Below are 16,076 nucleotides of genomic sequence, written 5' to 3'. Positions count from 1 at the left end.
TTATGAAGGTGTTGGGTTCCCAACAAGAGAGAATTCCAGATATTATAGAGTGTTGAGGCTTGTTTATTTGAAGGATGATGCTAAGTTAGATCATAATTGGGGAGATGCATTTTTTATTTTAGTCATGAGAGTCTATGCATGCCCTCAACCCTCACACATACTGTCAAATTATATACCTACTAGGTTGGGGATATTGGAGTTCTAATGGTAACTCATTGTGATAAATAGGGAGTACCTAAACCCTAAGCTACGCAAAGTAACCTTTTTGTGTAGATTTTTTAAGATTGGTGGTTCTAAAATTGTAAAATAATCTATTGATAAAATTCATGAATTTCTAAGGCATTACAATTTGTCTTCTACACCCTATAGAATATATGATCCTAAGAATTTGGTCAAGAATGCTTTGAAAGAAATAAGGAATTATACTCTCTCAAATGATAAATAATTATCTTGAGAAGATATAATTAGAAAGAATCTAATTGAGTGTGATGTGGAAGATAGGTTGAGGAAATTTTAAGATATTCAAAGAGTGGAAACGAAGATGAAGAAGAATGACCCTAGTTTGAGGGCCATTGTTTAGAAGTTGCCTATAAATTTAGGCTTGAAAAATTGTTGTAAAATTATTATCACTTTATGTCACAATTGCTACAAGATCTAGGAGAGGAATATAGGGTAAACCCAAACTCTCCAAAACTAGATGTAGAGTTAGAAGAAGAAAAAAAATAACTTGAGACACCTACATGGGTGGCCAATGGAAATAAGAGGAAAAAGATTGTCCATATGCTTGAAAAGGTCAAGGAGAGGACTCTATAGTTGGTGTCTTGAAAAAGACAATATTTTTTTGATATGAGGCAAAATTATTTTCAAGAGAGAATCAAGGCACGTGAAAGTTCCTTGACATACTTGCAATTAACAATAGCAAGGCTAGATGACAAGATCATTCAAGCAATTTTTTTTAAAAAAATTTGTGAGTTCACAAAAATAGAGGAATTTAAAAGCTTCCTATTTAAGGTCAAACAAAGTGAATTAAAATTGATGCTAAAACTAAGGGAGAGTGAAGAGAAGGCTAAATAACTCATAGAAAAGCTCTTTGCCTATGATCCATATAGTGAGATTGTGACAGTAAGTGAGGCCTGGTACTTGGTGCAGAGAAATGGTATGTTATTGGTGCCTGGATGGGATTTGGGAATAACCTTTGTGCTAGACCAAATTAGAAGGTAGGAAAATGAAATTTCTTATGAGGCCTTTGGAGTACAAGGCCTACAAAGAGGCTAAGGTTTTAACATTGACAATAAGACATTGGATGTATGGAGCTTTGCTCCTGAAACAAATAAGCCTTAGTTAATTAATGTTCAAGACACAACCCAAGATAATGTTGTTATATGGACATTAGATTCAACCACTAGAAGTGAAATATCAAATTATTTGAAGCATTTTTCTTTCATGAATGAGACAAAAGTGGGACAAATTGAATATCATCTTGCCCAAAATTTTAGAGAATATATTGATACCAAGAAATTGTATGAGGAGGAGCTCAAGAAAAGTTATGTGTTGGAACAAAGGGTAAAAGAGCTAGAAGAAAAGATAGAAGTATTAGAAAATGAAATTTCCACCTAAAGGAGTAGCTCAAAGAAATGGAGGAAAATAAAAGTGAACAGACGATTGATAAAGTAGAAGGAGCCAATGAACAGGTTGCTCCCATGACAAAAGACAAAGTGATTGGAACTGAGCAAGCAGTTGCTATGGTGGAGATTGAAGTTGCAAGTCAGAATGATCAGTTGAAAGTGGATGCACTAAAGGGAATGTTATATCATATGATCGAGGTGATGAAAAGAGTATCCTAGCATGTCCACACTATTTTTATTTCTTAGTAAAGTGCAAAATATGTATTGTAGGAAGCTCTAACTTGGCTCTCCCCTATGTTTAATCAAGGGGCCCCATATATTTCTTTCTTTGATAAATTAATTATTATGATGGATAAGAAGCCAAAATTTCTTAACAAAATCTTTACAATAAAAGAAGCCTTAGAAATGGTGAGAGAATTGATTGGTTTCTTTACAACCAAGTCACAAGTGACTCAAGGTAAGGTGAAGATAATTAATGAAGGCATTACTATTTTTATTTCCCCCATTATTGGCAATGAAAATATGTTGAAGGATTTGCAAGTGTGGTCAACATCACTTGACCATATCATGATATTGGAAAAGGTTGTAACTATTTTGGATGGGGATATTAATGATAACTTATTCTAGGATTTGATTGATTCTTTGTTCAAAATTGAGGTGAATATGAACAAATTTGTAATAAAATTAAAGGCTATCATAGATATCTATTGGAATAAGTTTTTTAATTATTTGGAGACTATTAGAGGAGCTGACTAGCCAAAAAAGAGAGAGATTTATGTGTAGGAGGCAGTTGGTGTAAGGAAACTTGTCAAGCAAGGAATATAATTATTTTCACATAACCCATAATATTTCTAAAATAAACATGTAATTGAAATCCACAGGCAAGAGAATAGAAAATATACCCACAAAAATGTGACACAAGATATACCCTGGGAAAGCCCTATTAAGGGAAAAACCCAAAATCCAAAAGCATCCATCACTATATATTATTCAGCAAAAAATACCATTGTAATACAACCATGGAAACCTTCAAATCCATGACCACAACCAAGAAATCCATGTGAATAAGCATGAATCCACACATCCCATGCCATGCTTCCAACCTTCACAAATGCTCCCTTGACTAACTTGTCAAGCATTGTCCCGCTCAACTCTTTCCCTTTTTGTCATCTTTTTCTCACACAACAACTATCCTTATGGCTGCTCATATAGTAGAAAGTCCCACAAAACCACCAAGTGGTATTACATAAACCATGTGCTATCTAACCCATTGACCCCAAATTATTGGAATTTTAATTCTTTTCCCCAATATTAAATAATTACATAAAAATATTACAATACAACTCATCAAGTATATCCCATGGGAATCTTTACATGTTGCACATCCATCTAGGTGCAACATTACATAATAAAATAAAGTAAGACAATAAAAAAAATATTATGCAATGTGTGCAACACCCATATTCTCAATAATCTCCCACTTGTTGTATACATTGCATAGGGTCAATTTGTAGCCACATAAATGAACAAGGGAACAATCCCTCCTAGCACATCCACCATCATGGATCAAAATATACAAATTACTCCATCCTAGTACCCACAACAAAATCAAAGTATCCAACATCTCAAACATGAATGAAGCCACCTCCTATTATGCCACTGCCATCAAACATAGATAGAAGCCATCCAAAGAGAAAGCCACCCAACCTATCACATTAGAAGATCCCAAGCACAAAAACCTAATCTGAAGGTAATCATATGTATTCATAGTTGTCAAAATATCCATAGCTGAAATAGCACCCACAACAAGTTCCAAACCCATCCAACTATCCATACCTCCAAAGGTATACCAAGTGAATCTCACATCATCGACATATCCAATCTATAACTAGCAATCATTAGCTTCAAGCAATACCTGTCCCATATATACCAAGAAGCTCCAATTGCAAAAGATAATGCCAAATCTATAACCAATCCGCTCACAACATATCAAAGAAGTGAATCCATGTTGTCTCAAGGACATCCACAACATATGAACCAATATCCTACAAGAACAACTCTCATAACAAGTCTCCAATAGCCTCTTAAGCTCTCCACAACTAATAGAGGAAAGAGGTAAAGGAATAACCATGTCATCTCTCACATGACATACATTAGCACAAACCAGTGATCACAATATTCAACCAATCTCAAATCTAATGTAAGCAAAATTGAACATCTAGGAAGATAACCAAGACCAAAGAGAAACCATGCAAATCATAACTTGTATCATGTCCTTCTACACGCAACTCTAGATGTAAACAGTGCAAGTATGATCTCCTCCATAAAACCCCAACAAGAAGCCTCAACAACACTCAAACTATACCATATAACTAATCATGGATGTAATCCTCTCACAAGAAGATCAAACTCATATTCCCAATCCAATGAATATGCCCAATACAAAAACCATCTCCCAAACTTAACCAACATAACAGTATATGAAAATGGAGATAGCCAATGTCAAACCATCTCTCAAATGAACCCTCCAAAACTAACTTATGTACCATATCCCAAGATCCATATCCATGAAAGATAAGAATAAATATAATGCACATGAGAGAAACAATGGGCTATACTTCTCAAGTAGCAAACTGTCAAGTAGACCAAGAGTGGGAATGAGAATACTCATCAAGATATCCAAGTCTCCAACCAAGACTGAACTAAGAACAATATCCTTTCAAATCTATATCAGGTGAATGCCCCTCAGACTTCTTGCTGAAACCATCAACTATCCCAAAAAATACTTCTCTAATCCAAGAGAAATCAACATCACCGCCATCTCTTAGTATTCATGAGTAGTTGTAACGAATCAATCCATGCCAACTCCAAATGCAACATAACAATATCATGAAGTATCTAGTTTATGATCTATACCAAGATCAATGTCAAAGTTCCAACCATGGCCTCAAGAACATAAACATGACAACATGATCTAAGCATCTCAACCAAAGAGATAACATGCTCTATATGAACATACTATAACATGCCACAACTCTAAATGTGTATAAAGAACATACCATGACATCAAAATGAAACCATCCTCACACCAAGGATAACATGTCAAATGAAAGCATAAACCACACCTTTACCAAGAACCCTATTAGTCCTCAAGATGCAACCATCTCTACACACCATGAAGATAACCAAGAATCCATGAGTCTTCAAGATCTAACCATCTTCACATACCATGAAGTAAAAAAGTGCACCATACAAATGTCAAAGATGCTTTTGTAGCAATAGGATCTAAGACAAACCTCCAACATCTACGAACACTCAATCATTATATCAATGACAATAACTCTCACTCAACTGTGGTATTGATAGCATTATATAATCCATCTCCTACATGGAGATGCTCTAGGTCTACACTCACACAACCAAAGTGTCAATACTAAGTGAAACCAATATCTCCAAACCCAAGAAGATATAAACCAAACCAGGAACTAATCCTGCACTAGCACCTCATCACTACCACAAGCTCTCACTAAACTGTGTATCCAAGCTATCCATGACATCATGATGAAAAACCATCCTCTAACCATGAGAATCAACTAAGGCATCAAAGCATCAAAGAACTCAAATTTCACCTCATGAGCTCCCCAAAAGCAACCAAATATCCATGATCCTCAACCAAGAAGATATACCACCATAACTAAATCAGGAATCCAAACCAATGAACATCAAGAATATACCTATATATCCAATCATGTCATGCCAAAATCTATGACACCATGATCACATCCATGAACCGAGCATCTGACTGTCAATATGTGTCCAACCTGTCAGCATAAAATAGTCAAACACAATTCTCCACCATGACTATACCTGGTAACAACATCTTATCCCTTCTAAGTAAAGAAAAATTAGCAATTCATGTGACTTAGGGCATAGACAACCCAAACCCAAGCCACCAATCTAAACACATGCATCAATAATGAAAGATCAATGGGTAAGGACAACCCATAACCAAGCCATAAATGTAACCTATAACTATAGACTACTTACAATACTTACAATCATGATATGGGCGATGCACAACTGCCTCTTGGATTCACATTCCATCCCACTGATGAAGAGCTCATAACACATTATCTCATTAGAAAGGTTTTAGATAGCAATTTCACAGGAAGGGCCATTACTGAAGTGGACCTCAACAAGTGTAAGCCTCTGGGAGGGTTCAATTCCCTCCTTTATTAATCACTATGCATATAATCCTACACACCCATTTGATCCAAATGATGATATGTATTGAATGCTCAGTGTGTATGCTAAGTGCTCCAAAACTATCCATTTCATGCTTTCATCTGTACACAATGTCTTTCTAGTTTCTTTCTACTCAGACACCCATTTCATTTCATATGATCATCTGAAAATTGTGTCACTCTAAGCTCAACTGTTTCCTCTTGATTGATCATCTCATAACTACTGAATGAGAGCTTTGGGATAAGCTATAGGCATCCATTAAAGCATAAAGGATTTTGTCAGACGGTGTAGATGAAGTAGTAGCATTTGCCTTGGGAGACATCCTTGCAAAATGGAAGCATAGACAAGTCATGTGAATTGTTTGATAGGATGCATGAACATAATATGGTCATCAAAAGCCATGGTTGTTGGATATGCACAAAATAGATATATTGAGAGAATATATTTGTTTAAACTTTGCAACTGCCCTGGTAGACATGCATGCAAAATGTGGAATCATAGATAATGCATTTGAACTATTTTATTGACTACCTCCATGAAATATCGTCTAATGGTAATCCAATATTGCAAGATATGCATCTTTTCCCAGTAAGAACCAACAGTAATATCACATTCAAAACTCCAAGAAAATCCATAATGCATACTAGTTCTATATTACTTTTAGGTGTACAAAACTGAAAATCCTTATATAAAAGGAAAACTATTTTAGATATGATTATATACTCTATTGAAGCATTGAGAATTTGGCATATTGTATAACCCAAGGCAAGGACAGACAACAATCTAATTTTCATCTTCCATCAAAGCCACACCTAAAAACTATGATGTTAGAAAATTGATTGTACACAACCTAAGCAGGTGAGTTAAAACCTAGGTTATAGGTTAGAATAGTTCTTAAAGGAAGCAAAATAATTTTCCATAAAACCTTTGTTATATATCCTTTACTTCTTGTTGGTAATGTCTACACCAATTAGCATGATTGATGACATTTGGAAAAGGCTTGTGTTGCATTAAACGAAAGAGCATCTAGGGGTAATGCTAGTTGAAGCAAGAGCACCTTGAGAGTGGTAAAAGCTTCAATATCCCCATAGAGCATTAAATTATTCCACTGGCAAAGGCATCTTCAATCAAAGTTCATGTTGATCATTAATGGGCAAAGCATCATCGTATGGAACAAAGAGTTAATCTGAATGAGAAAAGAGAAAAATGCAAAGTCAACCCAAAATGTGAATAGTAAAGAAACAAAATGTTGGAAAATCAATTTCAATTGGTTTTTTATAATGAAAAAGGTGAACTACTGAAGGGGCCAACTCTTGATGAGGAAAATGGAGGCATGATATTCTTTTTAGTAGACCATGACCCTTGAATAAGAAGGAAATATTGAGCAGTTTGGAAAGAGAGATCAATTGATTGCATACAAGGTTAATAGGACCTGCAATATATTTTTTAAGCTATATCATTGCTGCTCATTATTTCTATGTATTTAAATTTGACATAGAACTATGTTATTTCACTATTTTGCATCTTTATAGTGCATCAGGGCTATGTGTATTAAATATGGATGTAGGCTGCAAGGACAAAGGCTACCATTAATTTGGTAAAATATCCTTGAATGCCTCATTTGTTCATCAGTGCAGCTAATGACCTAGAGAGGTATATTATTTTGCATTCAGAATATGTTCTACATTTCTAAAAACATGATAAATGTCAAAGACAATACTGTTTAGCGTGTTTAACTAGAAATCGAGATACTTCAAAAATAACTAAATTTAAAACCTTCAATGCACATTATGATTCAAGTCCATAACTGTACCCTGAAGCTATGCAAATGAGACACAAGATTCATGATAGTATTTTGGTGTCACCATGTGTTGTGTACTATAGTAAAGACCAATTTTCTAATTCTAGCTCTTTAGATGGGCAAAGAATATCAAATTATCACAATATAGTTGTACTAATCTCATTACTATAGAAAAGATCAGCACTACCCTGCAGCCTAATTTCAAATTTATTAGTTGCCAGAATAATCAAAGGTCCATTTCATGGCTACTGCAAAAGAGACTAAATTAATATTCTATAAACCTAAATCTCTAGGAAAGGAAATTTTAATCCTACAACATCGAGATGATGAACCAAACTATAACAAGAATTGACCCCACAACTTAACCTGCCAACATACATAAAGGTAAGTTTGTTGAAAAATTAGGTAGTTGAAACATCTCAAGATCTATTAGTGACATCATCTATAAGATATTATGTATTTGAATTGATGTTCTCAAATAGGCTATTAGTTATTATATATTGATATTTTCTTCATGATAAAGCCATCTGGTAGTTATCAGTTCAAAATGCCCATCCATGACTTTCAAAGTACTTAATGTTTAAGAGGGATCAAAAATCATGAAAATGACAACATTCAACATTTTTTATTTGGTGCAAAAGGACAATTCCCTCATAAAACTAATGGTACAACTTGGATGTCAAGGATTACCCAACTTCATAAGACAAAAAAGAAAATATCCCACCTTAGAAGTAGGCATACAGACCTATTTATTGATCTTTGTTCTTGCCATAAGACATCAACAAAAGAGTGGTAGGCCATGGAAAGAAAAACATAATCTGCATGAAACAAGTTCAATCAACTAGTCCACATTTTTCTACCATGTGAGAGATGATTAAGATTTTATACATTTTAGGGATATTAAATAATACATAAGTTAATAAACCATTCTATGGTAACATCATATATATGCATTGGATATAAGCAAAAGGTAATAAATCTTGGATGTCTCACCTCAATTGGTGTCATCAATTTGAAAGGCTTCTCCCAACTAGACTACCTTGTCCTTTTATTGTAATAGTATTTGCATGAAAATAGAAATCTTAAGTTCACTAATATGACCCGCAGATATCTGAAACAAGCATGAATAGAATTGAACTTGATCCTATAAAGGAATACTGCATACAGACTAAGCCAACAAGGATGGCTAGCAAAAAACATCCCCCATTGTTAAAAATGACCATCAAAACCTCAGAACAACACATTGTGCCTTTTCTAAAACGTCAAATAAACAAATATATAAATAATTGCCAAACACATATCTCAAAATAAGACCATGTCAAACCTAGCTTGACTCAGTAATGTTGTTTATTAAAATAATAAAATCCAATGCAGTTCAAATGTATCAACTTAGTACCTCCTTCCATCTCCAACAATATGCTCTTGCCACTCTGAAGAACTTTGTGAATTAGAATTCAAAGGTTGTACAAAAGGCCCCTGAGGAAATCCAAAAGAACTGTTAATTTCATGGAAATAACATTCCTTATGGCAAGATAAAACTAATGACAAAACCCTTTTGACTACACCATGCCTACTAAAATCTATGGGATGGAATCTTACAGAAGCAGACGCTACCTATTGGTTTGTTTGTACTGCCTATGGTACAACACTATTTTGACCTGTAAATCCCCATTGTTGTGCTCCAAAATTTACTAATGGCATATGTTGAGGTTGAAAAGCATGTTGATAGGTTGGATTTGCATTGAATGAATTTGGTAGTTGTCCATATGGAGAGGATGTAGCAAACTAAAAAAAGATAAAAGGGAAATAAGCTTATCCATAACATGCACGCATAACCAACTACTTAAGCAAACATTTTTTATGGAAACCAGAAACAACTAAAAAATAATTGCAACATATGAAAATAAGTCTACCATATAGGATGGTGGTGGTGGCATTCCCATGGCCCCCAAACCTATAGGAGGTGGTATATTCACAAGTTGTGATGATTGTTGAGATTGTTGGGACTGAGAAGGCCCAATTACCAATGGCCTTGGTTGCTAAAGATATGACATAGATCGTGCCTGATGTTGTTGCCCTAAACATGGAGGCATGTGTTGCATCTGTGGTGGGTATTGAACAAGCTGTGGCTAGAAAAACATGTTTGGTGGTGGCATGCCTTGTCCTACAAGCTGAAACTATTGGCTACCTAGATTCGTAAATTATTGATTTATCTGTGGAGCTACTCCTGGTCTAAACTGTTGTCAATCATTAGACTTCTTTATTAAAAACTTCAAGGAGAATAAATCCAAATGCTAATGTTTTTGTAAAAACTTCCAAATTAGAACTAAAAAAATAGTTATGACTGAAAATTTTTCATAGGCGAGACAACATACTTGGACTAGCATCAGAGGTCCAGAGTTTTGAGGCCCTAAAGATATCATACCAAGGGGTCGAGGTGGCTGACAAGAGATAAAAGTAGAGAGAATTTGGGGGGGGGGGGGGGGGGGGGCAGTGGCAGAGAAGCAAAGAAAGAACAAATAAATTTTAGATCATCAAATCTCTATAAATGTTAAGGAATATTTATTTCAAATTTTTCACGAATGCTTACCAGCGGTCTAGAAGATGGAGGGTTCCTTGCCATGAGAGCTTGAGGACCAAAAGGATGCCCAGAGACTGATGGACTAGTTAATGGGCTTAGCCCTGAAATTTTGATTAGATAATAGATATAATTTATATTCTTGGAAATAGTTAAAAGAGGACCTCAAGACTACATAAAAGGAACTAAATGCTTAAAACAAATAGTTGTAAAATGTGTAATTATGTACATTGTCACAACTAACTGCTCAAACCCCACTAAACATCAACAACATAGCACTAATAATAGTAGCATAACAAATCAAGACATGCCCCACACATCACTTCAAACTATTATGTTCCAAAGAAGAGGTGTTTGTGGTCAAATATTTTGGGTAGCCATGGCAAATAGAAAATACAGCACTGAGGAAATTAGAAACACCACTATATATGGTAAGCATGCTCTTCACAAGTGGATTTTGGCACCTTCTACATTAATCATCAAGTTGGTCAGTGAACAAAATGACAGTTGTGGGACTGAGAAACTAGGGTTGGACTAGACCAGATTTTAATCATATACATCTTCCTTCTATCAGATGCAATATCATTTTACCCTTATTCATATACTAGCAGCCTAGAAATGGCATCCTACCCAACATAGAAAGTGGCAGTTACCATGTATAAAAAAAGCAAATATCAATCTTAAAATCCACCAATTTAACAAGTGGGCAAGATGGACACAAATATCTCCCTAGTAGTAGACACTATCCACTGCACAACAAACTTTAGTTGAAAGACAACAATCCATCCCCCTGCTCATGCCCATCTTTCCAATTAAACTTCATTACAATGCAATAATGAAAATAGTGTGCAAGCAATTTGCATCCAAATAAAGTGGGTGAAAGAAATAGTGTGCATTATTCAAGCACATCATTCTTTTCTTTGGAGCATTATGATTTTAGGATATGCAAATGATGAATTGATCAGGCTTTAGACCCTTCCAGATAAAAGTGGCAAAAAAGATGACTTATTGGGATGAGAAGATGAGAGGTAGATGGATTTGGGTTTTGTGATTCCTTGGTATGTTAGTTTGAGCTTCACTTGGTTTCAAGAATACTATAATGTTCTCTACTTAACAAGGCCAACCACATGAAGGTGGAAACTCATCTAGCCTCACCGGCCTCCCCCTAACATCAATCTAAATTGCCCATTAACATCTAATTACATACTTCATTCATCCATTTATGAACTATAACATTCAATTAATACAATCACATAACATTCATTAATATGATATAAAATTCATTAATATGCAATAGTAATCAAGACTTTATATTATATTATCAGAAGATTTTACAAAAGTTTTGTCCTATTCAACTGCAGGCACCAGGGGAAAAAGAACAAGGCAAAGAAAACGCCCCATACAGCTCGGGACCGGAGTCCTGTATACATTACAGATGCCCTTTATAAGGGTCTTTAAGAAGGCATACCTCCTTTTATACAAGGGGGGATTTCTGATAGAAGAACCTCCAAAAACAAATACAAGGTTGGATCAAAATTCGTCTCAGCCAAATTCCCTTCCCAACATATTGGGGATTACAAATAATAGCGGTTGAGAGGGTTACAAATATTAATGTTGGAGGAAATTGGAGTGACAAAATTTTGAGGAGATCTCTAGTCTGGTTATAGAAATGGTGGACACTGGAGGTAAATGTTTCAATCCTTGAATAACCTGCAATAAAAAAACAATATTCCATGGCAATAAAAAGAAGGGGGGTAAGGGGTTAATAGGTCTTACCCCCCTAAAAAAAAATATCCGACAGGTCACCTGTTCTCAAAATAGGAATCCGTAAAACTATTTAGCACCTTACACTTCTAACTTTGGTCACAAATAGAAATATACATATACAGAGGAGAGCGTATGAATGATTTAGATCTGCATATGTATACATATATAGGTATATATACTTATGAGAGATAGTTTGTATATATATATATATAGATATACATACATATATACATATATGGAAATATACATTTAAACATATATCTACATAAATACAATTGTAAATATATATATACATATATAAATCTCCATACATACATACATACATACATACATACATACATATATATATATTCTACAGGACAAAGAACAATTTATGCTAAGGAGAATACTAAATTGTTGTTTGTCTCTATAATATATAAATTTAATTTAGCACCCACAGAAGAGGACAAACAAATTGGCTTCAAGCAAGGCTATAAAGCAGTGGTTGCCCGCCATGATGCAGATTTCAGTGGCCAAAGAAATGTAGAATATTTTGGTGCATTGGTTCACACAAAGGTAAATAGGCCTAATCAACAATAACTAAAATTGAGAACTTCATGAGAAATAATCTATTTGATGTTAATTTCAAATAATGATAACAATGTGCATGACATTTCACTGCATCCTTCTACTCTTGACACAAATCCTACTCATGATTATGAAGGCAAATAGGCACATCATGACTATCTTCGGCATTCTCCTATGGCTCTTGTGGTTCTAATCTTATAACATGAGGCTTCCTCTTCTTTTTTTGAGTATAAGGCTGATGCGCCCCTGTAATAAGAAATAAATGGGTTTAATTCTAAACATTTTTTTTAATGTTATAAGTATTTTATTAATCTAAAGAACATAATAGGGATTTTTTTTTATTTGATAGTGCCACATCATCTACCACATTTTGTTTAGCCCCAACCTCAACATGCTCAACACTAACATCACGCTCGACTCCATTACCATGACATTCTCCATACTCATAAATTATCACATAAAGATTAACCAATTGCAATTTAAGATGCCATATTTTATTAATAATTACATAATTAATTTTCAATAAGAATTGAATATGTACCTCTATCACTGTGATGCACATCAGGGCCTTCGTCATGTGTAGGATACGTGCCTTCATAGTCATGAGTAGGATCTGTGTCGGGAGATTTGCATATTGGGCATGCCTTGAACAAGATACTGAAAGATTTTATCAACATATATATATTGCTTGCAGGGTATAAGGTGCACTATGTGCCTGGTTGGGATTGCCATGGGCTACCTATTGAGCTTAAAGTTCTACAGTCCATAGACCAAGAGGCAAAGAAAGAGCTCACACCATTGAAACTAAGAAATAAAGTTGCTCAATTCACTAAGAAAACTATGTGTTTATATATGTTTAAACACATATATAACATGTGTGTTTATATTCAAGCAAATGCAATTAGCAGGTATAAAGCTAAATCACACAACCTTTGCCAGCATTATTGATGCATGTGCCAAAACAAGAGCTTTGGAATAAGCTATGGACATGCATTAAAGAATAAAGAATTTTTGTCAGATGTTGTAGTCACAATTTCCATGGTAGACATGTTTGAAAAATGGAAGCATAGACAAGGCATGTGAATTTTTTGACAATATTTATTTATTTATGTACAATATTTATTTATAAAATTATATGTTGAATGAGGAAGGGAAACAACAAGAAGCAAATGACCTCTTGAACCAAAAAGTAGACATAGTATTTCAATTCAATTATTTCACATGTAGTAATCTTATTAATTTTTACTGTTATTATACAATTATGGATAATGCTTGGAAGCTTTGTAACAAGATGTTGAATAATGGGATATCTCTTGATATGTTTACTTAAATGCGCTTATCCAAGAATTGTGTTAAACAAGGGATAGTATGAAGAAAAATAGAGCCTAATTAAATAATGGTAAAAGGCTCCCCACTCAACAAAATAATTGGTGGCGTCTCTTCTAACAAATTAAAAATGTTGTCAGTAGTATTACTAAGCCCCATATTTGGATCTATGTGGTGTCAGCATTCATTCCAAATTCTAGTGTATCTCTTCGATAATTTAGAGTTATTCATGAAAAATAATATTGAAGAGATTTTGAAGATGAATGAAAAATTTGAAGATGTGTTCATGAAAATGTTCATTTCCATAGCAGTAGCTTTGGTGTTGAAATGAAGATCAAGAAAACAAAAGAAGGGTAGTGGAGATGAAAGGAGTGGTAGAAGCAAAACACAATCAACCATCCCAGAGTAAGGCAACTTTGCAATTCTCTTTCTTGTGGATTTTTCATAAGTTAAGGACTAACATTAGTCAATTCTATTGATTTGTATGAATGAAAAGCAGAGAAGTAGCAGAAGATATGGATATTGACTCAACAACTATGCCAACTATGATGGACATTTCATCTTAAAGGTCTCTTGTTTTCACCTATTCGACCAACATTTTTCATTTTTGTTTTTAATGTCTACAATTGCAAACTAAGATTTTTGGACTGTATAAAAAAGCATGCTGATTTAATATTCTCTTAGACACAACCTAAAAATTCCCATTTCTAAAATAGTTTTCCTCTTATTTAAGGATTTTTAGTTTTGTACACCTGAAAGTAAAATAGAACTAGTATGCATTATGGATTTTCTTGGATTTTTGAATGTGATATTGCTGCTAGTTCTTACTGGGACAATATGCATATACTACAATATTGGCTTGCCATTAGACAATATTTCATGGAGGCAGTCAATAAAACGGTTCAAACGGTTTACCTATGATTCCACATTTTGCATGCATGTCTACCAGGGCAGTTGCAACTTAAACAAATATATTCTCTCAATATATCTATTTTGTGCACATCCAACAACCATGGCTTTTGATGACCACATTACATAATGACATGACTTATCTATGCTTCAATTTTGCAAGCATGTCTCCCAAGGCAAATGCTACTACTTCATCTGCACCGTCTAACAAAATCCTTTATGCTTTGATGGATGCCTATAGCTTATCCCAAAGCTCTCATTCAGTAGTTATGAGATGATTAATCAAGAGGAAATAGTTGAGAGCTTAGAGTGACACAATTTTCAGATGATCATATGAAATGAAATGGGCATGCAAGTAGAAAGAAACTAGAAAGGCATTGTGTACAAATGAAGACATGAAATGGATGGTCTTGGAGCACTCAGCACAGACACTTAGCATTCAGTACATATCATCATTCGAGATTAGATGGGTGTGTGGGATTATACGCATAGTGAATAATAAAGGAGGGAATTGAACCCTTCCTGAGGCTCACACTTGCTGAGGTCCACTTCAGCAATGACCCTTCCTATGAAATTATTGTCTAAAACCTTTCTAATGAGATAATATGTTATGAGCTCTTCATCAGTGGGATGGAACGTGAATCCAGGAGGTACTTGTGCATCAAAAATTTTGGTCTAAAAATAAACCAAATAACTGAAATATTTGTATATTTTCTTCATGTCAACTTAGTAAATTCCAAGTCATTTTAGTGTAGAATAGCCATATCCCATTATCATGAATGGTCCACATGGTAGCTGATTTTCTTTTGAAAATTTTTGAATGTTCAAAGAATGTTGCTAAAGGTTTTTAATGAGTTATGAATTGTCAAATTTTAAACAAGCTTATAGTGTACATGCATTCAGCCTAACCATATTTAGGCATGCTTTTTAGCTTTAACCTGTTTCATGGAATCTCCCAAGGTGATGCTTTATCTGCTTTAATAGAAGGATCTAATCAAATTTGCTTCACCTCTTGCAACAATCAAGATTTTGAATTACAAAAGGGTTCAAACAAAACCCAATGAAATCAAAATCAATAATCTCAAATTTCAACATATTTATGGAAATACAAAATTATGAGAAGACAAAGTCAAACCATCAGAAATGAATGACATAGAGAGATCAACCACACCATTTTCAAGTCCACCAAGTAGTCATAATAAAACATCAGAGACTCTAATAATATATTCAACATATGAGTCAGAATAAATGTGTGGGT

Source organism: Cupressus sempervirens, chromosome 10, assembly GCF_028749045.1.
Source record: "Cupressus sempervirens isolate cs-2001-9-10 chromosome 10, ASM2874904v1, whole genome shotgun sequence".
Lineage (NCBI taxonomy): Eukaryota > Viridiplantae > Streptophyta > Pinopsida > Cupressales > Cupressaceae > Cupressus > Cupressus sempervirens.
This window is presented reverse-complemented; position numbering follows the sequence as displayed.